This window comes from Ochotona princeps, chromosome 28 (genome assembly GCF_030435755.1).
Source record: "Ochotona princeps isolate mOchPri1 chromosome 28, mOchPri1.hap1, whole genome shotgun sequence".
NCBI lineage: Eukaryota > Metazoa > Chordata > Mammalia > Lagomorpha > Ochotonidae > Ochotona > Ochotona princeps.
In genome coordinates, this window is record NC_080859.1 from 8,488,798 (window position 1) to 8,515,906 (window position 27,109).

Below are 27,109 nucleotides of genomic sequence, written 5' to 3' on the forward strand. Positions count from 1 at the left end.
GCTTAATGTGCACTCCTGCCTGGCATATATGAGCCCGGTCAGGGTACCACACTTTGGACAGCACTATTGGAGGCACTGGACCTTCTCCAGAGGAACTGAGAGAAGAATAATATTGTAGGTAAGTTGTGGAAACTTCTAGAAAGGTCAAGAGGTGATCATTTAAAATTAGGTCTGAGACTTGTGGTGTCTATAATTCCTTATAATTTGGTTGCAAAGGGGCTGTGTGTGTGGCGGGGGATGTTTTCCAATGTTCTCGTCTCAATCTAGAGTGATTTGGCTAAATTTCTCTAGCTCCAGTGCCTCTACTCTCACATCATCTTCCTCTACCGAAAACAGACCAACCAAAGCAAAAACAGAGACCTAAAGGGAAGACTGTCCTCATGGCAGCCTTTGAACAGCGCACAACGGCACCCTATAGGATTGCTCCGGTCAGCGAAAGGTGAAGCCAGCCTTTGGAAACTCTGGGAGAGTGCAAACAGCTTCAACCGGGCAAGAGGCCTGAGGAAATTACAGAGGGAAAACTTTCCGCCCAAGGTTCCAGTTGCTAGGGAGTTTGTGTGCGTTGCTGGGGACCTCACCCCTCTGTGGCTCCTCTATGACTCACTGTGTCCCTGGGAAGTCGTGGATTCAGCAACCAGAGAACACGCGGGAGCTGCCTTTGATCTGCTGGGCTGCAAGGCCCCAGAGGACGGCAACCTCCAAGATGAGGAAGTTTCTGATCAAGCGATGCCCGGCTTCCAGTTCCTAGAAGTCAGTCCGATTCTCATCCCAGTAGAAGAGGTGAGCCCGGGCAGGCTGAGGGCAGAGCCCTGGGAGCAGCTGGAGACTGCTGGAAGGGGAGGTACAGCTGAGCACCCCAGAGCCAGCTCAGCACTTCCAAGTCCCTGCAGTCCTGGAATCCACCTCAGACTTCCCAGCTGGCATCAGACGACCTCTAACAGGAGGACACTGCCCTGGAAAACCAGCTCTGAGTGTGCATGACCCCTCTCCATGTCACACGTCACCCTCGTACCCTCAAATCTAATCCAGGTAAGAGGTAATGATGTGGATTTCTTCCTTCTCCCCCAGAGAAGAGAGCCCAAGCCAACACTGCCTGTCAAACTTGGACTTGGTCTGAGGTGGAGCAACACTTCTCCTTGCAGGGATGCACACAGAGATGCCCTGGGGTCTTGCTCCCAAACAGATCCTGTTCTATCAGCCCGCACCGCGGCCTGGGATTCCGCACCCCTGACCAGCTACCAGGGGACGAGGAGGCTGTTCTGGGAACCCGGCTTGGAGAAGCAAAGGCTCCATTCCCAACTTGGCTTGCTCAATACAACGGTGCTGCAGGTTATTTGCTTTTTTTTTTTTAATTATTATTATTGACTTTAAGATTGACACCCAGGAGTTTACAGATTTTAAGTAATCTGGAATGAGTCTAGCCTTAAGAATTTTCCAAAGGATTTATCATGCATCCGGGACCAAGAGATTTAAAGGAATGATTTCAAATTGTGAGCTACGTCATGATTAGGACAGGCTCAGAAATAACACTGAACATCTGTAAAGGAGAAAGAACGCGCGCAGAGCAGGTCATGATTAGGTTAGTATTGTTTCAGGAAGCTTTCCAGGCGTGTATCCGGATGGATATGAAGTCCTCTGTGTACAGTACAGGACTGGGAACTACAGGCAGGATACTCTCAAAGTCTGTGATGACCCATCATGATGGCGCAAAAGTCAGTGTAGACCACATGCAACAAATAGGCAGGGTGGGAGAACTGGGTGTTTTATATAATTTTTACATGTGACCATACAGTTTCCTTTCTAGAGATTGCTTTTCAATCATTCCAAATGTAAAAACGGGGTGGCATGGCAGTGAAGAACAGACCACAGCGGAGTCTATGTTCAAGCCCAGTTCCATTTCTCATCCCAGCTTCCTGCTAATGCAGCCCCTGGGAGGCAGCGGTGACAGGTCCAGTAGCTAGATTGCTGGCAACTTTAGGGAGGTCCCGATTGAGTTCCTGATCAGCTTTGTCTATTCCAAGAGCCTGGGGAATAAACCAGGCAGGTAGTAGTTCTACCGCATGCGTGTGTGCATGTGTTTATGGATGTGTGTGTATGTGTTTATCTCTCTGCCTCTTAAAACCCATCTTATCTTGTGGGCTATTAACAAGACAGCTACCTGAATGGTTGACCCCTGAGACCTGCCCTGAGATATCATCTTGGCTTTTACCCTCCACCTGCTTTGGTGAGTAGTAACCACCTGCCTCAGGCACTGTCCCAAAATCTGCTTTGTATTATGATTAAAAACACCTGGGCTGACAGAGAGGTCTTTTGTGGTTTTTAGTAATAACAATAATTGCTGCTGCTAAACAAGATAGCATTTTGAGGCTGAAAAGTCTGTTAAATAGAATAGAAGTTTTTCTCTGAGAACCACTGACTCTCTAGGATAGCAGTCTTTATCTTTATTGGAAAGGCAGATTTACAGGAGAGACAGAGAGAGCTTTTATCCGTAGCTTCATTCCCAAATGGCCACATGGCTGGAGCTGAGCCCATCGAAGCCAAGAACCAGAAACTTTCAGGTTACCCACTTGGGTGTCGGGTCCCAAGGCTTCGCGCCATCTTCAACTGCTTTCCCAGACCACAAGCAGGAAGCTAATTGGGAAGTGGAACATCTGGGACATGAACTGGTGCATATATGGGTTGCTAGCACTTGAAGGCAGAGGAGCCATTGTGTCAGGCCCCACAGGGGACCTCGTGAGAAACCAGATGAGCTATGAAGAAACTTCTAGAATTTCGTTATGAGCGTGTACGATGCTCAAAGGTGTATGTCAAAATGGATGTCAACACTCTAGCCCTCCCCTATGCCCATTGGGTGTTATTTAGAGAGGGGCCCTGTGGGAGGCAATCGGCTTTAGGGGCAGACTTGGGGGTGGGGCTGCAGGATGGGATTAACCTCCTTAAAAGAAGAGCCATCACAGCACCCTTCTTCCCTCCACCTTGTGAGGACACGCTCAGAGGGCAACTGTCCACACACCAGAGTGTCTTCGCCGGAGCTCCACTGTGCTGGTACCCTGACCTTGCCTCTCCAATCTTCCAACCTCTAAAACAAAACAAATTCCTTCCATGGAAGCCACCCAGGCCTTGGTATTTTGTTATGGCATCCCAAACAGACCAACGCACTGAGCAAGGAGGAGGAGGAAAAAAAATCTACAGAGCGTGGTTAGGAGCACAAATACCTCCTTGCCGCATCAGCGGGTCTGAGCGCCATGTGTTCCAATTTCCAGTGGGCACAGAAGCAGTGAGTTTGCTTGGCCTGGGAAAGAAGTCAACCCAGTTTCAAAAACTGTTAAGCCCCTGAACACCACAAAGCAGAGTAGCTTCTGCGCTCCTGCAGCTTGCTTTTATCCCAACAACCTCTGAAGACAGCTATGGCAGAGAGGCCAGGAGAGCTGCCCTGCAGGCTGGAGGACTCCTCAGCTCTCCAAGGACACTCGAGTACCATGTGCTGCTATGTGTCAGATCACCGTGAGCTGTACAATCCTACTGATGAGTGGCAGCCCACAACAGCCACATCATATGGCCAACCCTCATCCTGGTCACGTTGCCATTATGCCACAGCACGCCAGGTGCCTACTGGCCGAGCAGAAGGCACCTTGCTTGTGCCAGCTCCCTATCCCTGCACTGGACTAGGGAACTTAGGGAGTCTAAATCAGATCTAAAGATTTTAATTAATTCCCTAGTGAAACAATAATACAAATAAAATTATTTAGTATGCTTAATTCTGTCTCCTTCAATGAGGGAAAAGGCTGTAATCAGACATGTATGTTTTTTCTTTAATATATATGTGTGTCTGTATATGAGATTTGTTCATTGCAAAGAGTTATGGAGAGGAGGGGAGAGACAGGGAAATCTCTTTTATGCTAGCTCACTCCCCAGATGTCCTCAATGTGTAGTCAAAGCCCAGCGCTTCATCTGGGTCTCCAGCATGGGTGGAAGGGGCCCAAGCACTGGGTTCATCCTCAGCCGTTTTCTCAGGCCTTTAGGAGGAAGACAGATGGTATGACCGAAAGCAGCTGAGAACCGGAGCCCACAAGGAACACTCACGTCACGTACTGTGGCTTTACCTGCTATGCCACACCATTAAATCTCTTAATATTCTAGATATCTTAATATCCAAGGCATTGTATCTATTCTAGATATCTTAATATCCAAGGCATTGTATCTCTTAATATTCTAGACTATTCCTAGGACATGTTGGTCAGCAGAGCTTTCAACATCTAACTTTGATTCTGTAGCGCAAAGAAGCTTGAAACAACAAAACCTCTTGCTGTCTGCATGCCCATAGCTGTGCAGTCTTCCTTCTCAGTCCAGATCAGTGAAGGGAAGGTGCATCCGCTGCCACAGTAAGTGAATTAGCCCGATCTCCATGAACTTTCCCAGGGCTGACTCCAAGCCCCAGCAGGGCACTGCCAACCCTGCAGCCTAGACCCACTGGCCAACTCATTCCAAGTCTGGGCTGGCTGAGAAACCAACAAGAAACCCCCAAACCTAGCAGTCAACCCCTGCGGTTCCAGCAGTCTCTATAGAACCTGAGTGAGAACTATGAAGTGGAGCCCCAGCCGGGATCCTTACTGCCCCGAGCCCTGGACTGCAATCGTAGGCCCAGCCAGCTCTGCTCTTTCTGGCACCTTTCACTCAGGGAATCCAAGGAAGATGGAGTGTGGCCTTTCCTAATGCTGCTCACTCTAGAGGAGCCACAGTGGGAGAGCTGCTAAGGCTTTTCCAGACATGGGTATTGAAACGTGAGTTTGTATTAGTGCACGGAGACTCTAGGTGCTCATCACATGTCCTTGCCGTATTCCCCAGATTCCCCTGTTACGACTGGCAGGATCATGTGTCTATTTATGTAAATTAGATGTAGGCAGAAGACACATGGTCATAGCCAGCTCTGGCCTCTCAAGATTCCCACCCATCAGCTCTTCCCTGTCCCTCCACTTGGATAAATGGAACAATTCCTTCACTCCAGAACAGCAGAAGCCCCCAGATCTGCATCAGACCAGAATGTGAGGCAGAAATGACATCACTGAGATTCCAGGAGCTAACTATCCCAGCTCATCAAGAGATTTTTTTTTTTAAAGGGTAAAAACAAGTCACGGACTTGAAGAAATCATCTGCTACCCGACGGCACTGAATTTGTCTCCGGAGCGTTAAATAACTCTCACGAATCAATTAGATTGGAACAATATTTGGCATCCGATGCCCATGTCCAACGAGAGTACTGGGGTTGAAATCCCACCTCTGCTCTCAAGTCAAGATCCCTGCTAACACAGACCCTGGGGTCCTGGCACCCACATGAGTGACCTTGGCCTCACACTGGCCTAGCTCTGGCCATTCAGGCATTTAAGAAGTCAATTATGGAGGGAAGTGCTCTCCCCCTCCCTCTGCCTCCATCTCTCCAATTGGTGTTAAATGATCCTGACTTTGGAGATACTGCAATGCAGAAAAAATGTTGATTTATGACAAAAATCTATGCTGTGGAAGCTGCTGCATCTTGTAAAGTCAAGGTAATTTCCCATAGCCAAGAGGCAGATAAAACTCCAGTGGACCACAGCAGAAAGAGGGTACACAGAACATGGAGGATACAGACGCTGGAATAGTATTCTGCCTTTGAAAAACAATGAAATCCTGAGAACTGCAACGACATGGATCAGCCCTGAAGACACTAATGGAAGTCAGTCAACTACAAAAGCACCAATAAACCATGATTCCCATCAGCAGAGGAAGCTGGAGCAGTTACAGACTTGGGAAGGAGTGCTGGTTGTCAGGGCCAGAGGGAGAGATGGGGTTAGTGACTTAGGGGTGCAGAGTTTCAGCCGGGCAAGGTGAGAACAAATGTGGGGAAGGCTGTGCCAACAGGTGAATGGCACTGAGCCCCTCAGACCTGTCAGCCCACAGTGGCTGAAGCCGTGAGTTTTAGAATGTGTGTGTCATCAAATACTCCAGAAAAGAAAAATACCCTAAACTCTACAGAAAAGTATTTTCCGGTTTCAAATTTAGTTTCCAGTAAGTATCCCAAGGCACCCTTACAGAGAAAGCAACTCAAAATAAAAGCAGAAAACAACCAAGTGTTTCTAAACAAAAAGTCTCCGCGCTATGAACCCACGGTGGATGCCACAGGTTCCTAGCTGACGCACAACTCCGTGTCTTCCCTGATAACTTTAAGGCTGCGTGGAGCAGTCTACAGGCTAAAAAAGCCTGCTCAGCCTTAGCTTCGTGACACAACTTTTCAAAGATAATACCACCCAAAAATCCTGGACAAAAAAAAAATTTGAATGGCTAATCACAACAAACATGAATACTGTCTGAAGGACCGGCTTTGGGCCAGATAGCCAGTAAATCAGTCCTGCAAGAGGAACAGGATCTGCAACACGGGACGGAAAATGTGAGTGTGCCAAATATTGCTCCAATGGAAAAATATCCAGTATTTTCCTGGAAAACGTAAGCTTTTGGAACAGGTAATTTGTTTCTCCAAAAAGCAAACAATGATTGAAAAATCATTCTGTCTTGATTGAATTTGAACTGTAATACTGCATCAAGGTGGAGGAATCCACCGGGGGGAGGGGAGGGGAAGGGGTGGGGGATTCCCAGAGCCTATGAAACTGTCACATAATGCAAAATAATTAATAAAAAAGAAAAAAAGAAAAATCATTCTGTTACATAAATACAGCAACCTGAGAGATAGCCTGAGCACAGCTCCAATTTGTATTGGAATAATCAGAAATATTATTTAACTGAGTGGTAACTGTGACCTTTTCTGATAGAGAAAAAATAAAACTCATGATAAGCTATGTGTTAAACTCTACAGTGCAAATCAAACAGAGGGACACAGATGTTGCTCTGCCTGCTAAGAAACACAGACTAAAGGGGAAAGACTGAGCAATGAGGAGGAGAGACTAAGCAGACACATTAAACATCAAAGTCCCAGTGAATTCCAGGTTGACGAGTCGCTGGATTCATTAAGCGATGAAGTAAGGAATAAAGGTAGCTTCAGGAGTAGGTGTCTGGGGTAGCAGTTAAGACGCGATGCAACACCCATACCCCATGCTGGAATGCCTGCGTGTGAGCCTGAACCTCCTTCTAACCCCAGCTTTCTGCATAAGTACATTCTAGGTACAGCAGATGATATGGGGGACCCAGGGAGTGCCACTGGTTCCATCCAACCCATTGCCGCTTGCATTTGGAATGGAGTAAAACCAGTGAATGCAAACTTGCCCATACTTCTTTCATTTAAATAAAAAATAAAAGCACTCTCAGAGTGATCATTTATACAAAATACATTCATGTATATATCTCAAAAACCAATCCAAAAAGGTCCTTGATTTCATGGGATCGATGGATTCAGTTTAGAATAACTCCAGCCAATGTTTCTAAAATAAAGACAGCGCCCACCTGCCTCCCCGAGGGTGCATGAGCAGGCCGCTGTGCAGGAAGCAGGTGCGGAACTCACCATCCCAGGCATCCTGACATGGGATGTGGGTGCCCAAGTGGCAGCTTACCCTGCTGCACTGTAACCACCCAAGATCATCCAATTTACTTATTTTAAGGATTTACTTATTTTTATTGGAAAGTGAAACATACAGAGAGGAAGATAGACAAGATCTTCCATCTGCTGATTCACCCCCAAGTGGCCGAAACAGCTGGAGCTGAGCTGAGCCAAAGCCAGGAGCCAGGAGCTTCTTCCAGGTCTCCCACACGGGTGTAGAGTCTCAAGGCATCGGGCTGTCCTCAACATGAATCAGCACCCATATGGGATCCTGGCATGTGCAAGCCAAGGACTTCAGCCACTAGGCTACTGCGCTGGGCCCAAGATCACCTCATGTAAACACACAGTAACAGAGGCAAAACAGAAAAATAGTAATTTTGTGAATGACCAAAATAATATCAGAGGCAGTAAAAGTACCTCAGTCCACTCGCTGTTGTGCTGACAGAATATCTGATAACGGCTGCTTCGAGAAGAGATGCTTCGACGGCTCATGGTTCGGGCAGCTGCGAACTGCACAGCTTGGTGCTAGCATGTGCTGGGACACCGAGCAAAGGCCCTGTGCTGTATCATCACCTGCCTGAGCGTACCATATGGCAACCAGAACCACCAGGCTAATGGGGATCTCCCCTCCTCCCCTACAAAGCCACAAATGCCAATATGGAGTCCCTACCTCCTGTAACTCTAATCACCTTGCAAAGTTGCCCCTCCAAGGTACCATTCACAACTGGATCTGAGGACATTTCTGACACAAGAAATTCAGAGAAGCACATTTCCATGAAAGCACCAGGTATTTCATTTTATTTACATCTTCAATCTTAAAAGCTGAGAGCATTGTTGGTGAGCCAGTTAAATAATAGCGATGAGGCAGCTTGTGTCCAAAGATGATTTGTTTCCTGTGGTGAGTGGCTGATTTTCTTCTAAGTCACAAAACAAAGAAATAAAAAACACTCGTGGTCCCTGTCTCACATAGATGTCTTCTGAGACTCTGAGATTGTGGTTCTCTGCCTGGGGACTGTCTACTCACAATGGGACACTGTCAACGCTCCCTGCTCACCTTGCCCGACATCTAACCTTCAAAGCTCAGTTCAGATGCACCTGCTCCAATTCTCCAGCCTGCCTCCATCCCTGAGTCAGAATATGCCAAACCATTTTTTAAAGCATTGTAATGAACATTTTTGGAAAAGATTAATGTACCTCAGTACTGAAGATCGGAGTGACAGAGGAAAGAGGAGGCGAGACCAAGGAGAGATCTGTATCTCCTGGTCCACTCCCCAAATGGCCACTATAGCCAGGTACGGGCCAGACTGAAACCAGGGGCCAGGAACTCCAGCTGGGTGTCCCATGTAGGCTGCAGGGACCCAAGTACTTGTGCCAACTTCTGCTGCTTTTCCAGGCGCACTAGCAAGGAGCAGAATCAGAGCCAGAGAGGCAACGACTCACACTAGCAAGCCGATATGGAACGCTGGCATTACAAATAGCAGCTTAACCTACTGTACTATAGTGTCAGCCTTGCACTGCAGTCCGTAACACCCATTTTCCTATTTATTTTTGTTCCATTTGTAAAAAATATATATATTATTTTGCTTGAAAGAGTTGGGGGGGGGGTGTGGGGAGACAAAGAGATCTTCCATCTGCTGGTTCATTCCCCAAATGGCTGCAACGTCCTGAAACAGGATGGTACAAAGCCTCTTCCAAGTCTCCCATGTGGGTGAAGTAGCCCAAAGTTTTGGGCCGTTGTCTTCTGGGAGCCAGATCAGAAGTGCAGCAACTGGGACTCAAACCAGTGCGCATATGGGACGCTGGTGCCTCAGGCGGAGGATTAGCGTGCTGCACTGCTGTGTCAGCTCCCCATTTCCAATTTGAGCATAGTGTACTAATTTAGCCAACACTACACACTATAGGGCAGAAAAACTTTATGTAACTTCCTACAGCAGAAATTTACAGAGGTGTCTTCAAAAAGTTCATTAAAATTCTGTGCATGAACTTGAAAAAAGAGATTGTACCAAAATAAAATTGTCTTTCAACTGTTTTCCATGAGCTTTTTGAAATCCCCTCCCCTTTCTTTCCCATCAGGAATCCAAAGCAGATGTTCCTAATTGTCAAGTGGCTTCACCCCAAGCGTGAGTCAGGGTCTCACACTCCATCTGCGGCTCTGCCAGTTTCAGCACATGTTCATCTTGACAAAGAGGAAGCAAGGTTGATGATGCCTGCTGGAGCCACACAAGATCTCTGCCCACAAGGCAGTGGCCATGGCTTGTTGGAACAGGGGTTGGGAGAAGTAGTCTAATGGCACAGCTCAGAGGAAGGGGAGATGGTTGGGTGGATAGCCATGTGGTCTCTGCTGCTTAATTTGTCTATTGTAAGGATGCACCGTGGGCCAGACTGCTCAGTGTTGCATCAATGTGAATGAGAACTCCCCGCAATCCAGAAGGGATGGAAAAATTGGGAACTAATTATCCATGGAGTGACTAAGACTCCTAAGTTGTTCTTTTTAAAATATATATTTATTTTTACCAGAAAAGCAGATCAGATTTACAGAGAAGGAGAGTACATCTCCATACTAACCCAGCTGGGAAGGTCGAAGATGGCCCAAGTTCTAGGCCCTTGTCACCCTCGTGGGAGACCTTCATGGAATTCCGGGCTCCTGGCTCTCACCTGGCCCAGACTAGGCTGCTGCAAGTATCTAGCAAGTGAACCAGCAGATGAAAGGTTGATCCCTCTTCCTTTCTCCCTGCCCCTCTCTTGCTTTCTCATTCAAATAAATTTCTAAAAAATCTTTTTAAAAACCTGACAAATTTGAGTTTCTTTTCTGATCCTAACATTTTTGTACATATTTGAAGAAGCTGCTTAATAAGTTTCAGGAAATAAGGATAATGAGAATAAAATACTGACTCACAGCTTTAAGAAGCCAATGAGGGGCTAACATTGTGACACAGCCCGTTAAGCTGCCTGTGATGCTGGCATCCCAGTGAGCCCTAGTTGGATTCCTGGCTGCTCCACTTCCTATCTAGCTTCCTGTTAAATGCTCCTAGAAAAGCAGAAGATTGTCACAGTTTAGGTCCGGGCACCCGCAAGAGGGACCGGATGGAACTCCAGTGTTCTGGCTTTGGTTCGACCCAAACCTGGTTGCTGCAGCCATTTGAGGAGTGAAGACAAAGTGAGTTCAGCAGTTAAGTACTTTGATTGGAGAATAAATCTGCTTGTCCAAACCTTTGGTCCAGCACAACTCAGGAAGGAGTGTAGTTCATACAATCCTCAGGATGTTTCTTGTTAGAAAAATGACTCTCAAGTTAACAGCGTGGTCACAAGATTCCAGGATACAATCTAGGGCTAGGACTAGGACTTCACAAGTTACAATCATTACATGAACCACATCTGCTGGCCAGAGCAAAGAGCTAAGCAATTATAGTTACCTATTTAACTCTACTGATATTCAATCATAATAATCTCAGACACAAAACTCAAGGTAACAGGTTCTTTACAATCAGTAGAAGTGTATTGTCAAGACATCGTTACTCAACAAAAGGAGTTGACCAAATGCTATCATCTTCTCAACCCCTAGATAGTTCTTTCACATTGCTATGGAGTAGTAAGTATCCACCAGAATTTTTACAGCATATGTCTTACAGAAAAATTAAAAGAAATAACTTATATTAATATTAGGGCCAGTGCTGTGATGTTGCACGTTAAGCCATCACTACAACACCAGCATCCCACTGAGTGGCAGTTTGAATCCCGGCTGCTCCACTTCCAATCCAGCTCCCTGCTAATATGCATGTGGTAGAGGAGGGCCTGAACCTTGGGATACTGTCATGCTTGTGGGAGACCTGGATGAAGTTCGAGGCTCCTGGCTTAGCCCTGGCTCAGCTTTGGCCACTGTGGCCTTTTGGAGAGAGGACTGGCGCAGGAATGAACTCAATCCCCTGGTTTCTTCCTCTGTCATTCTGTCTTTCAAACAAGCATACTAATGTTACTTTTGCAAGGTTTACTGTTTAAAACAATTGCTTTAACATAGAGCAATGATTAAAACACATAGGATGGATGAAGTGAAGGAATATTGCTATAATTCTAACCACATTCTACATATTTTTAGGGACCTATGGAATATACTATGATTGGTCCAGGGATGAAGGCAGAAAACACAGCAGATACAGAGCCAGGAGCTAGAAACTAAATCAGGTTTCCCACGTGGGCAGCAGGAAGCCAGTTACTTGAACCAATACCTATTGCCTCCCAAGCTCCACTTGAGCAGGAAGCTAGAGTCAGGAGCCAGATATAGGACTCTAACTTATGGACTTAGATATGGAAAATGGGCATCATAACCCACATCTTAACCAGTAGACCAAGCACCTGTCTCCAGCATGACTTTCATTATGATTTATTTGAAAATAAAGGGGAGAGAGAGCAGTGAGAGGATGAGAGGGAAGAGATATTTTTTATCCTCTGGCTCACTTCCCAAATAGCTGCAACGGCTGGAGCTGGGCCGACTGAAGCCAGGAGTCTAGAACTCCATTTGGATCTCCCATGTGAGTGCCAAATCCAAGCACTTGAGCCTTTTTTTCTTGCTGTTCTTGAAGTGCATTAGCAGGGAGTGGGAATGGAAGTGGAGCTGCCAGGACTCAAACAGCATTGGGATGCCAGCTTTGTAGGTAGCCGCTTAATGCACTGTGCTACAACACCAGCTCCCAACAAATGAACTTTTCAGTAACACAACTCAATCTACAACAGGATTTATGAGGTTCAGGTACACTCGCTTCTGAATTCCTCCCGACTCGGACATAAAGCTTACGCAGACATTCCCTGTCCAGCTGAAACACTGCTATTGCAAGAGCAGACTCCAACCCCCACGCTGAATGAACTGAAGTGATATGATGGAGGGCAGCACGTGCCAGGCCTCACTGAGAGCAGCAGCAGGACCACGAATGGCCCTGGTACTTCTTAGAGCTCAGGATCAGCCATCTTTGCACAGCAAGTTAGAGTCCTCTGCTTGGACTAAAAAGTCCGTTTTAACAGTTTTTATCAGTTCTCTTCCACTGAAGTTCCATCAAACGTAAACAGATCTGCAGTACCCAAGAGATCTGCACCACCAGAAACTCCCACCCATACATAGCGTGGCCGGCAAGTCACACTGGGTTTCCCTATCATCTGCCCCACTGACCCCAAGTGTCACAGCCATCAGAGAGAACCTCCAGACACACTAGCCAGAGAAAATGATAGTTTCTCCTATTCTGTCGAGTTTCCATGTCAAACTTGGCAGAACGACGACACTCACAAAGTGACTGTGGGGAAGACTGTTCAGTGTAAGCATCAGCAAGTGAGCTCAGCCAGAGTTCATGGAGACTCCGGGGTGGCCACAGGTGGGTGGGTCATAGCAAGGGCAGCTGGAGAACAGGCAGGTGGGCACCGGCAGCCCAAGCCCACCTGGCCACCTCCACTTCCATTACATTCAAGGCGCAACTCTGGACAAAGGATTTCACATGGGGCGGATGTTTGGCACCATGATCTCAGTATCTCTCTTTCTCTCTGTCTCTCTCTGTCTCTGTGTCTCCTCCTGTGTGTGTATCCCCATGGTCTTTGTCATTCTTTCAATTTAAAAAAAAAGGGGGGGGGGCTTTATATTCTTGTAGAAGTGAAGCAATTTAGAACTCGAGAAATTGGAGTTACTAAAACTCAAGCAGCAAGAGCAGACTTGGGGGACGTTTTCTTCGGCTGGTTCATTTTCAGTTACAGCTCTCCCATCCTCACACAAATGCAAGAAAGAAAAGCCACTGAGACCCTGGAAGGCAAAGGTGTCAGGTGCATTTGCCATGACTCACCCCGCATCTCTGGGAAAAGCACACACCTCAGTCAGAGCATTCTTCAGCTCACCCTGCTTGATACGGCAGAGATTTCCATGACAAAAATGGCATGCACACTCATGACCTATTTTCAAGTTAACTTTTCTTGATCTTTCTATCTGCAATTCCTTTCTTTCAGTTCAGTGAAGAGCATCGTATTTATGTATTTATGTAGTTCGTTTATTTGAAAGAGAAAACTCAGTTCATTTCCCCAACAGGGTGGAGGCCCTCGACCTAAGTGGCTGCAACGTAGCTGCTTGAGCCATCATTACTGCCTTCCAGGGTCTGCAGTACCAGACAGCTGGGGCCGCGTATCAAACCCACATAAGCTGGGCTGGTGCCATGGCTCAATGGCTAATCCCCCACCCTGGAGTATCAGCATCTCATATGGGCACCGTTTCGTGTGCCACCCTCCACTTTCCGTCCAGCTCTTCTTTTTTGGCCCGGGAAAGTAGCAGAGGATTGGCACAAGTCTTTGGGACCCTGAACCCATATGGGAGACCCTGAAAAGGCTCCCGACTTAGGATGGGCTCTGGGCACAGCAGCCTTTCGGAGAATGAAACAGGATGAAAAAGGTTTCCTCTGTAAATAAGTCTTTCAAACAAAAACAAACCTTAAGAAAAGAAAAAAGTTTTTTTAAAAAAACCACACATAATCTGATAGGCGATATAGGTATCCTATCCTGAGTCTCAACTGCTATGTGAACTACTCTAAGTACTGCATTTTTAAAATTTTTTCTCTAAGATTTATTTATTTTTATTGGAAAGTCAGATATACAGAGAGGAGGAGTGACAGAAAGATCTTCTGTCTGCTGACTTGCTCCTCAAGTGGCTGCATGACCAGAGATCAGCCAGGATCTGAAGCCAGGAGCTTCTTCCAGGTCTCCCACACCGGTACAGGGTCCCAAGGCCTTGCGCCATCCTTCACTGCTTTCCCAGGCTACACGCAAGGAGCTGGATGGGAAGCGGGGCCGCCAGGATTAGAACTGGCTCCCATATGGACTCCCAGCATGTGCAAGGTGAGGGCTTCAGCCACTAGGCTATCGTGCTGGACCCAGTACCTCATTTTTAAAATAGTATTTGAAGATTTTTTTCATGATCATTTCACAACACAGCCAAGGCAATATATGAAAAGCCCACCGTATCATATCAAATGGAGGCGTTTCCACTAAGACCAGGAACCAGACAGGGACACCCACTCTCTCACCATTGCTATTCAATATAGTCTGGAAGTTCTAGCCAGAGCCATTAGGCGGGAAAAATAAATGAAAGAGATGACAAATTAGAAAGAAGTCAAGCTATCCCTGCTTGCAGATGACATGACTTTCTATACAGATGAACCGAAAAACTGACTGTGGAAGTTCAGAGTAAGAGTTCCGCAAAGTGGCAGAGTATAGCATCAATAGGCTTTGAATACAAAACACTCCATGGCTAAGATAAAACTTGTAAGAGCAGTCCCGTGTGTAACAGCTGCAAACACATACTTTGGAATAAATTTAACCACAGATACGAGGGATCTCCACAATGAAAATTACACAACATTAAATAAGTAGAAGAAAGTAAAAAAAGAAAAAGAAACCCATGTTCATAGATTGGTAGTTATCATAAAAATATCCATTTTATCAAAGGCAATCTACATGCTCAAGGTGACCCCAATCAAAATGCCTGACATTCTTCTAAGATCTAGGAAAAAAAAATGCTAAAATCACATAAACACAGAAGACCCTAAATAGCTAAAGCAATCTTTTTTTAAAGATTTAAAAAAAATTTTTTTTTAATTTTTACTGGGAAGGCCGATCAGATTTATGGAGAGGGAGAGACAGGAACATCTTCCATTTGCTAGCTCATTCCCCAAGTGGCCATAATGGCTGGAGCTGAGCTGATCCAAAGCCAGGAGCTTCTGCCAGGTCTCCCATGAAGTTGCAAAGTCCCAAGGCTTTGGGCAATCCTCTCCTGCTTTCCCAGGCCACAGGCAGGGAGATTGATGGGAAGTGGAGCAGCTGGGACACGCACTGGCATCCAAATGGGATCCTGGCACTTGCAAGGTAAGGATTTGATTATTGAGCCATCATGCCAGGCCTTATTTTTTGTTTGAAAAAGATTTTTTAACAGAGGGAGGAGAGACAGAAAAAAGAGGTCTTCCACCTGCTGGTTTACTCCCCAAATGGCCTCAATGGTCAGAGCAGGGCTGCGTTAAGCTGAATCTTGGAGCCAAGAGTTTCCCACATGTTTCCAGGAGCCCAACAACTTGGGTCAACCTCTAAGGCTTTTCCAGGCACTAAGCAGAGAGCTGGATTGGAAGTGAAGCAACATAGACACAAACTGGCACTCATATGGGAGCCTGGCACTTGCAGGCTGAGGATTACACCTTGAGTCAGCCCCTAGCCAAAACAACAAAACCAAAGCTGCAGGCATTAGAACATCAGGCTTGAAGCTATATTTCAGAGTGCTTATAACCAAAAGGCTCTACTACTGAGGAAAAAAAATACAAGAATCAATAGAACAGAATGGAAATCCCAGAAATGGAACCTGCACAGTTACAGTCAACTAAGTTTTGACAAACAAAGTGAAGTCAGTCCAGAGAAAAATGACAGTCTTTTCAACAAACAGTGTCGGGAAAGCTGTATCCATGTATGAAGAAGCAGGATGTAAGATCCCACCGGATCAAGGAACTACATCTAGGATAAGATACCTTCGATTTATTAGAGGACAATATTGTGCATGCTCTGCAAGCCAAAGGGAAAGGCGAAGACTTTTTGGAAAAGACCTCAGAGCACAGGAAATCAAAACAAACATCGATTCAATAGGCTTATCCCAAGCTAACAAGCTTCGGCACCTCCAAGGAAACCATCAACAAAGTGAAGCCGCAGCCAACAGAATGGGAACAAGTATTTGCAAATTATATACTTGATAGAGGATTAATACCCAAGGCCTATAAAAGATCTCAAGAAAGTAACACTAACAAAACAGTCTGGGCAAAGGGCATGACTAAGCATTTCTCAAAGGATAAAATGGTCCAGAAACATGAAAAATGCTCAGGTTTACCAGCTATCAGGGAAATGCAAGTTAAACCACAGGGACTTCCCACCGCACCCCAGTTAGAATGGCTGTCACTCTAATATCAAAAAGTAAACACCGCCATGAATGTTGGGGAAAGGCTCTTCAATCCATTGATACTGGGAATATAAACTAGATCAGTCATTGTGGAGGACAGTTTGGAAATTCCTCAAAGATCTGAAAGCAGATCTAAGGCGAGATCCAGCCAACCCACTCCTGGGAATTTATCCAAAAGAAATGAAATCAGCATATGAGAAAGTTATCTGTATCCTCATGTTTATAGCAGTTCAATTCACATCAGCTAAGGTGTACATCAACCCAGATGCCCATCAACAGATGGCTTGATAAAGAAAATGTGGAACATACGCAATGTGGAATACTATTCATCAACAAAAAGTATGAAATAGTATCTTTTGCAACTAAATGGATGCAATTGGAAACCACTATGCTTAGTGAAATAAGCCAGGGCCAGATTATATGTTCTCTGACAACAGAGTACAAAAAGAACATAATCCATAGGTACAGAAGTGACACCATGGCTTTATTATATACAACTGTTTATATTTCTGACAAATGGGTTTTTTGATATTTCATTTGCTTGTTTTTCCTATTATAATCTTATATTCACCATTTATTGATAGCACTACTTAATAAAGTGATAAGCATGTGGAAAATACATGAAAGAATTTTTCTTTGGAAGAGAGAAATTAATCTTCTATTGCTGGTGAGGAACCTCAGTGCTTTCTGCCTTTGTGGTTTTTGCCTTGCTTGCTTGGCTGGGAGCTGTGTCAACTCCAGGCCCGACAGTCTCCGTGACACCTGACAGGCCACGTAGGCAGAGCACTCCTCAGGAAGGAGGCCTCTGGTGCGCTTTTTAGATAAAACTTGCTCACTACCCCATAGTCCATCAGTTTGTACTATTTGAAAGTTGCTTGCTTCAAATCCACCAACAGAAGCCTGCCACCTTACTCTTTCTAAAAGTTAACAGTTAAACTGACCAATCATGACTGTGGAATTGTGTAGAAGTGGCCTGAAGTGTATAAAAACCCTGTGCTGTCCAACCTTGCCCCTTCTTCTGCCCCCTCCACAGTCCCACTGGGCTGGGGTGATGGCTGGGAGCCTAGGCTAGCCTGAACAAGCTGCCCTTATGTGTTTGCGTTCGACTTCAGACTCCTGATGATTTCTGGGGAATCTCAAAATCTAGGTACAACACTGGCTCTCTCCAAATGCTAACAGCTAGGGCTGGCCAGGCTAAAGTCGGGAACTAGGAATTCCATCTGGGTCTCCATGGACGGCAGGGTCCTAACCGTGTGAGGAATCTCCCACTGCTTCCCGAGCTCACTTGCAGGAAGCTGATCTGATGCAGAAGTCTAGGTGGGACTTGATCTCAGAGACTCTCAGATAGAAGATGTGGCTGCCTAAGCAGGGGCTTAACCTGCTGAGCACAACACTCACCCACCATCTTACTGTTAAAGGTCCCGTTAACACATCTGAAGCAGATCTAACAGAGAAGACAGTCAAGTCAAACATTACAGGTAAATTTCAAAGTGACAAATAAAGATTTTTATCTGTTACAAATATTTGTAGTCAAGAGCTGCTGCTTGCCATTCGGTGTAGTCTCAAATCGGCCACTGTACTCCCCCTGTTAGATTTCAAGGTCAGCAGGCACTTTGTCATTTGTGTCCACATGGTCTGGAGGCTGTCCTTCCCTCCCTAAGCTCAGAGTCCTGGCCACTCCCCTTTGTTGAAGGCAGAGATGGGCCTGACTCTCAGTACAGCAATGGGGAAGGAAAGCAATTCTTGCTTTCTGGTCGGGGGAGAGAAAGGAGATGAAAGCAAGCAAGGACAGGGATAAGAAGAAACCTTTGTCCCCGTTGTCCCATCAGCTCTGGCTTGAGGTAACACCAAGTGGAAGGAAGGAGGGAGGGGAAAAGACTGGAGGCCGGAGGTAGCAGACCAAACAGGATCCATCTATCGGGTCTTTGCTTTTCCTCAACTCTTGGAAGTTCACTCACCAGGGAACACCATTCCCAGTAGTTTGAGAACAAGGATTTTATTGACTGGCTCTAAAAATAGCCTGTAGGAAGCACCAGAAGACAGCAGGAGAGACCGACATCTGTAGCAGCCAATGTGTGGCTCTGCTTTTCTGGTTGTCTTTCTCCATTTCTCCCTGCCCACCCCCAAACCATGACTCCTCATCTGTGTGTATTACTCACTCCTTTACTGAGCCTATTGCCCTCTGTCCAATCACCTGGCTTGCAGGAGTTTCCAGGAACCTCATTTTTGAACAACCAACAGTGGTTAACTGATGCACAGATCCCCAGTTGCAAATTAACTTTGAATAACATACCTTAGGCCAGGTGTCTACACAGTTCCATTGATTCTGGCCAATGAGTTCTAACCACCCGGGTACTGAGGTGAGAGGGAAGAGGAACTAGGTAGGAACTTACTAGAAAGGGGAGCTATGGGCCAGGCAAGCAACTTCACATTTCTACAGCCTTTGGTCAACCAGTCCTAAGCTCTCAGCAGCGCCCTCAAGCTCCAGCCGTTATCCCAAGAGTCTTAAACTTCTGACAGCACGTAGTGTTCATCAGAGTGTTCAGATCACTTGCATCGAATTATGTTTATGAAAAAGAATGCAGATACTTAGGCTCTTAACCCAGATCAATTCCAAAAGATACCTTATTAGCACGAGTTTAACAGACTTTTGCAGCTGGCTTGAAAAACTCAGCATTAAATTTCAAATATTCTCTTGACAAATTAACTCCCTCAATAAATCTCTTCTAGATAATAGAAAACATGTCATCAAAAAGTACTTAGTACTCTCAAGATTAAAAGGATACTCACTTTAAAACGCTGAAAGGAATTAATTCATGCCTAGTTTTCCTGTTGGCATCCATAATTACCATAAACCCAGAAGGAACCCAGGAAATCTGTACTAACTTCATCCCATTTCTTCCCCTCCACATCTATTTTGAGTTTATTTTCTCTTCCTTTTCAGCTCTATCTAGCGAATCCTGGCATCCTTGTCCCCTTACCCCTATTCACTAGGTCTCATCTGTGCTTTCCTATGAGAGTCATCTGCAAAAAACCCTCCTGACGCATAGCTCATTAAGGATGCACTCTCTCTGGCTGGATCTCTTTCCTCCCTAGTCTTCCAAGCTTGGTGCTTCTCAAATTTGGAAACATTTATCCCTGTGCCTACATGATTTCAGTCCAAGAATCGTTAAGATAAAGATAATATTTGCCAGACAAGCACTATGTAATTGAAGATTTGGATAGGAAAGATGTCATAGCTAGAAAGCAACTTGACAGTTGTTTCTCTCTTAACACAAACATGAGCATTAAGGACACAAAATTCATAATAAAGGAAAAAAGGCAAACCTTCAAAAACTTTGAGCACTGTCCTGCAAATGCCCAATGATGGGCACAGTGTTAACTTGACAATAGCTCATTAGTTCAGCTGATCTTGAAAATCACACTTTCCACAGCTAGGGAGATACCAGATTCAACAATGAGAAATGGTTACACAAAAAGACCAGGGTAGACCCAGCCAGCCACCCCCTCTAATTCTCATGGAGCCCCAACAGCCTCTGATCTGCAAGGGACTAGGTGGAATCCAAAAGAACGCAATCTCATTTTCAAGTAGACAATCTCTCAGGAGATCTTCCACAAAGTAAATAACTTCTGGAGCCAATTTCATAACAGGTTCCTCTTACAAAGACTGGCTCTAGCTGGTTTGTCGGAAATGCGCTCACAGACAAGGATTGCCCAACTGACTCTAGTAGACAAAACGTACATAGGGCAGAATTCATGCCAATGATTGTCCACCCCAGACACATCTTTATGGATCAACTAATCTATAAAACAATACCATATAGTTGCTTGTTATAAGAATCTGGATAATATGCATACCATCCAAAGAGCTCAAGGCATTCTTCATTAAAACTTAGAAGTAAACAATGATGTTCGTTCTTTTCCAGCTGGCAGGGTGAAAAATTACCTCCATGGGATTGGCCATACACAGATAACTAGCATAGACAGCTGCCCACACACTCTAATTTAAAGGGAGCCATAGGCCCTGCATGTTTGGAAAATGTTTTCCCCTTTGATTTCCCAGAACACAGTCGTGTCTGTGTTTCTTCCCACCACTGGCACCATTAGTCACCAATGAGTTAAACTCTAAGTAGAGCTATTATCTCCAGTCATTGTCAAAAGGAACATCGAAATGACGTCAAGAGAGGGCTGTTGGGGGTTTTCTTCCATTGGTGCAATAAAACACGGACATGGATTTAGTTTACAGCCTAAAGCATTTAGTTTAAAGCAAATACTAGAATGTTGATGGCATGGGACACCCATGGTTAAGTCTTTCCTCTATCAGAGTTGAGATGGGAGTTTCCCCGGACTTTTCTACCAAGAAGCAGATGGCATGATTGGGTCCCAGCAGAGGGCACCCTAGGAAACTACAAAGGGAGCCCCCAGATCCATGACGGCGGAGAGATCTAAACCTTGCCATCTCTTCTTTGTTACTTTTAAGCCAGCCCTGATCACCACAGCGAACCCAACAAATTGCACTGATCCAGGGGGTCCAGAAGGTAGCAAACTATTTCTGAATTGTTAAAAAGCACTGAAGTGTCAATTATCGTCACCAACACCACCATCATCACTGTTATCATCATCATCAAAGCCACCACCCTCAATAGCCAGACACCTTCTCAACTGCCTCCAAGTCAGTCAGTCCCTCCCTTTGGTAGGTCATAAAAAGAAGCCGCAGTCCCCAAAACCAGGGAAGATCATTAGAAAGGCAGTCAATGTTGCCAGGGATAATAACCACATTTTCTGGGGCAGTAAAGGGCGGTGAGGTTGCTGCTAAGGCACCAAGCTGGATAACCAGCACATTCCCAACTGACCAGCCCACATACCTGTGAGGCTTCCCAGGAACTGACCGATGGCTGGCGCTGACCTGTCTGTAGCGAGCCAGAGGACACCACATCCACAAGGCATACAAATCACGCCTGAAGAAAAACACATAGTTCACTTTGTACCCCAAAGATGATCCCAAAATAGATTTCAGGGTGTGCTTGCCATATGCTAGGGAGTAGGTAATGACTGAAAAATCAAAAATAGAATTCATCACCCATGAGCAAAATATAAGTATCCAGCATTAAAAATATTTTTTTCCTCCAACAAGGACTTCAGGTTCTAACATACATCTAGAAGTGCTAACTTTGATGGTCAATGCCTGGAAAGGTCCTGCCACTGTATCCATCCCCCTCCCACATTCCTCTCCTGTGAATTTTCTGGGTGCAGAGCCAAAGAGCTCAAGTTTGGTAAATGTTCAATACACTGTGACTGAAAACCAGTTTGTTTTTTTTTTTTTTTTTACTGAGGTTGAGACAGATTTTGGATGACAGCCCAACTAGAAATGATAGTCAACTGGAACATGGCAAACCATCTACATGCTTCAGGAAACAAGCGTTAGTGATACCAGAGGGGAGTCATAGAGAAAGCTAGCAGCCAGGTGGCAGGATCCCATCAAGATGGAATCCAGAAAAGAGGGCAACCAAGTGCCCATGTTCACAGAAAAATGAAAGCGAACTCTCTCAGCAGGCAGCCCAACCCCAACCATGGGACAGACATCAGGGAAAATTCCTGTCCCTGAGCAGGACCCACGCAAATGGCCACTTGCTAGAATGTAGTTATCAGGATAAAGATTCTAACACTTCTAGAGGTGGAAACCTACATGGGAGAGGGCATATGGTAGCCTTGCCCTGGCAAGCCACACCAGTGTCTGACAGCAAGAGTTGCTGATCCATTTTACAGATCAGGATGTTGAGACTCTGGACAAATAGGGAGCTGGTCCAAGACCACGCAGCTGATTTAAATTCCAGATCCTGCTTCAATAATATAGCCAGCCTAAACTTAAAACTTATCACTCCTCTTACGTTAGCCAGAATTTTTTTTTAAGATGTGCTTATTTTAGTTGGAAAAAAAAAACTATCAGAATTACAGAGAGAAAGAGAAAAAGAAAGATCCTGTATATGCTGGTTCACTCCCCAAATGACCACAACAGCCCAAAGCTGAGCTGATCCGCAGCCAGGAGCCAGGAGCTTCTTCTGGGTCTCCTGAGCATGTGAGACTGCAACTCTTAATGCCAGTTATTGAAACAGGTGTAAGTAACAATGGCTTTATCACTCAATTTGGAATCATTCAGACATCTTGAGAACTAGATTAGAACTTCTCAAATCAATCCTTCCAGGATTCACCGAGGATGAAGCCATAGCTACAGGAATAGCTCTCCACCTAGCCTGCATATTGGAATATCTGCAGGTGTTTTAAAAATACCAGTGCCTGCAATCCCAACACATCCCCACTCCCAAGATAAGAGCTGAGGTGGAGGCCAGGCACCAGGGTATGTAAGAATTCCCCTCTGATGACTTTAAGGAGCATCCAAGCCAGAGACGATGGGTTCCAGCAGAGGTCAAGAGGCCTCAGCTGGGACCCTGCACAACAGCCTAGTGACTAAATCCTCACTTTGCATGAACCAGGATCCTTGGGACACTGCACCTGTGTGGGAGACCCAGCAGAAGCTCCTGGCTCCTGATCAACTCAGCTCCAGCCATTGCAGCCACTTGGAAAATGAACAAGAGGGTGGATGATTTTCTGTCTCTCCTTCTCTCTGTATCTGCCTTTCCCATAAAAATAAGCAAATATTTTAAAAAGCCTCAGCTGTTTCTACAGGAGACCTCTGGAGGCCAGGCACTTATTTCCAATGTGATTGGAAAAATACTACGAGACTCATGGATTTTAATTTTTTTTTCTTAAACAAATGGACCAGAACCTATTCTCAGTATGTTAGAAAATATGCCAAAAGTAAACAGGCGTATAGTTAATCTTATACATCAAATGGCTCTGTGTTCTTAGATCCTCAGTTCTGGCGTGACCAAAGGCAAGGTTTTAGAACTGAACCTTTCCAATGGCTCATTAGAATTCCATGCTTGGTTAGAACTCTTGTATCACCCCAGAAGGAATGTGACTCAAGTCAAGAAGAAAACAAAAACATTTGCATTGCTTTCATGATTAGTAATGGGACTGGGGAAGGGTTAAGGTGTCCAAAACAACTTGTACTTTCCCCAAGCGATCCAACATCTGATTCACGTCCGAGTCACTACTCTCGATGCCCTCAAACCATACAGTAGACGTATAATTTCTGCATGTGTAATTTCTAGAGGCTTAATTTGCTTGAGCTTCATCCAAAACATGAAACTTGTTTATTATTTAAGGTACATACTTCAGACAGCGAAAACAACCAGGTTCTCGCCCCCAAACTGCACAGCCAGAATTCTTGCCCCCAGCTCCCTCAACAGAAAACAACCAACAAAACAAGCACCCATTTAGTCTGGGGTGGCCATACCTGCTTGTTTTCCTGGGGCAGTCCCGGTTTACACCTGTCATTCCAGCATTGGTAGCACCCTCTCTCAGTCTTAGAAATGTTTTTCTGGCTGCCCTGTGCGGAGCTCACGCAGTCCTTCCTTCGGCAACTCCTGTAACGAAATGCCTTGATTGTAATTTGGCCCCTTTCTACTGACAACGCACCTGTAGCTTATCAGGAAAATAAGATGATTGGAAATTGGAGTCAGCTGTTCAAGGTTTCCTTTTAAAAACTAATTTAAAAATACTTTTCTTTCTAATAAATTCTATCAATATAAACAAACAAGTCATGTCACTAACTCTGCTGTCTGCCTATGTCTGCTAATAACTGTGAGCTCAGGCAGGAAGTTCATCCCCTTTGGTCCAAATTTCCTCCAGTGTAAAAAGAATGGTTCGAACCAAGTGGTCTCATATCTTTGAGTTAAACCTGTGAACTTAGATTACTACTTTCTCCAAGTATTATACAATAGCAGTGCTTATTTAATACTTAGACACAGTCTTCCTTCGATGGAATGCAGACATCTAAGAACAAATTGGTTGAATTCACATTCCTCAGTGTCTACTAAAATATATTTTCTATGTGGTAATTCATTATTTCTAAAGGGAATCTTGATTCTACCAGTTGGGTCACATGAATGTCCTGCTATATAGCTTTTTGCAGTTCAGCTTTGTTTATTTAACCATTTTCTATTGATCATTACAATATACAGGAGATGGTATAGATATTTTTAAAAACAGAGAATCACTTGAAAGCATAGAAACACATCAGTTGTTTTCAAGCATGAATCTATCAATTTTATGTGTACTCTCAGAGGAAACATTGTTTTGTGTTTAAAGCAAAATATTTGGACATATTCACCCTCTTAATAAACATGTATTAATATCCACTGTGCACTTAGAAACACTGAAAGCTCTGGGAATACAAGGTCAAATACAATGTTGTCTTGCACATTGATCAAGTACTTGCGTACCTGTGGAATACCACACACATGTGGATTTATGACAAAGACCTACAGTTTGTTAGCTGCAAAGTTTATCATAGTTGAGCATTAAATAGCTGAAAAGGTAAAGCAAGATTATGGAATGCTAAATAAAACAATACGCTCAGAAGTGAGACTGAGAACACAGACACCTCCTTGCATTCTGAAAGCAAGTATCGTCTTGAGTTCTGGGTACTACCCTAAGATTTTAATGAGAAAGCCGAGTTATCCATGAGTGCCTTTAGAAATGTAAACATCCATGAAGGTACCAGTCATGATCTGTGCTTTATACTACGCTCTTCAGTTCACTTAGACTTGTGTCATCTGATAGTGACAAAAGTTCCATTTGAATATTTCAGCCTTTCTACCTTTCTTTGTGTTTGTGTCTGGATGGAGGAGGGCAGCAGGATTTTGAGTCCACAGCACTCAAAAGCATTTATGAAGTTAAGCCATTGTGCGGAGACTTCAGGATGACAGACCAGATAATGCAAACCAGCCATTGAAGGAAGAGGCAGAAAGAATGGAAGAGCACCAGAGAGCAAACATGAGGCCAAATCTGAATTAAGAGACAGTAACCATATTGAATAGTGGTTTCTCTTGGAGTTCTTATATATCACCATTATAAAAAACAAACTATGAAACAGTATTAAAGGGAGTCCTAATATTTTGTTTTCGCTTCATCAGTAAATTATAACAATGCTAACTGTTTGCTCATTCAAACATACATGTGTTGTAATCTTTAATGACTGCCAAAATAGTAAAATGCAAATCAACACAGCTGAAGATGGAAAACCATGAAGTCAATCTAAGAGAAAATAAGAAAGGAAAAAAAACAAAGAAGATGAAAAGAAAGCAAATAAACTAGTAGAAAGAAACCTAAATACATTAATGTCTATGTAAAATGTAGAAGAACTAAAGCAATGTTATAGTCAATGGATCAGCAATACGATGATGAAGCAATCCCTTCAGGCCTTGTGAATCCTTCAGGTTCAGTTCCTGTGGCTTCATACTTTTCCTGAAACTTGCTCCACTTGATAATGTCTCAAACCTTACTGCACTCACAATAACAGAAATACACAGATAAGCGCCACACATAGCAACTAAGTGTTTTGGAAACAAAATTCTGTTAAGGCATTTCGCATGCAGGATACCAGTCAGCCAAAGCCCAAGCCATCAGGGACAGGTGGTGTTCTTACAGTATATTGTAGGTCATTAGTAAAAATCATCACCAGCCAGAGGACGGACCAGTGCCAGCGGTCTGAATTCCACTGGTGGCACAGCCCGAGCCCCAGGCGGCACACATTCCTCAAGGGACGGGTCACCTGTTCTGCTCCCCCCTTTCCAGGCCTGCAATGATGAACGCAAGGACCTCCTGGATGGATGTGGATTAGTCAGCAAGCAGAAACACAGGTGAACTAAGTTGTTTAAATGAGTTAAATGTGGTTTAGATTTCATATCAAATGAAACCTAAATGAATCAAAGCTGTTGGGACAGGCACTGAGTCGCTCCCCTGAGAGGACGCTCTCCAGCCTGCCTGCTTTCAAAATCCTCTTCTCGGATCTGTTTCTTTGTCCTCTCATTATTCACCATCATCTCTTTAAGTCCTGGTTCAGACTGCTTAGGTTGCGGCAAGAGTTCCAAGCATTTTTACATAGATTGATCAACCAAGAACAGTTATCCAATACAGAAATGCCCCAGCTCAGTCAACACACTTCATCTGACTTTCAAAAACTGTACGCATTATGGGTTTTTCTTAACTGTAATGTTATGCTTTTCATCATAATTTAATTCAAACCGTGAACACACTTATGCAGATGGTAGTTGAAGACTACTCTGATCAAAGTAAGGTTTTAAGAATTTAAGGAGGCAACACTAATAATTATGCTAGCCCAAGAGGCAAAATTTTAGTCCACCTAGACAGGTTCTGCTATGATCACTTTAAGGCAAAATGTGAAGCAGCCTACCGAATCTTCCTTACTTACAAATCCAAGGTTTGGTTTTAGAAACAAATTGACGCTGTGTGTAGGAGGATGAGTTGTATTCACAACTGTGTGTATATATATATATATGTATGTATATCCCATGCTATAATTTTGCCTGTGTGATTGTATTTATCTTCCAATGATATTCCTTTAGAGAAATATGTTTTTATGGCTCCCTAGTAATAGCAACTTTGGCAAGAAAATGGAGGAAACAATACCCAAATACAGTAAAAGTTCTGGAAAGCATGTCATTTGAAAAATGGCTGGTGGGGACAGCATGGTGGCTCAGGAGGCTAATCCT

The 27,109-nt window shown here is 44.6% G+C and overlaps 1 long non-coding RNA gene across 1 annotated transcript; it reads left to right on the forward strand.

Annotated features, from left to right (window-relative positions):
• Nucleotides 1-617: 617 nt before the first annotated feature.
• Nucleotides 618-25,428, forward strand: LOC131478210 (uncharacterized). The gene is made up of 2 exons (XR_009244363.1): nucleotides 618-780; nucleotides 25,226-25,428. It is a non-coding gene; the product is annotated as an uncharacterized LOC131478210 (long non-coding RNA).
• The last annotated feature ends 1,681 nt before the right edge of the window (nucleotides 25,429-27,109 follow it).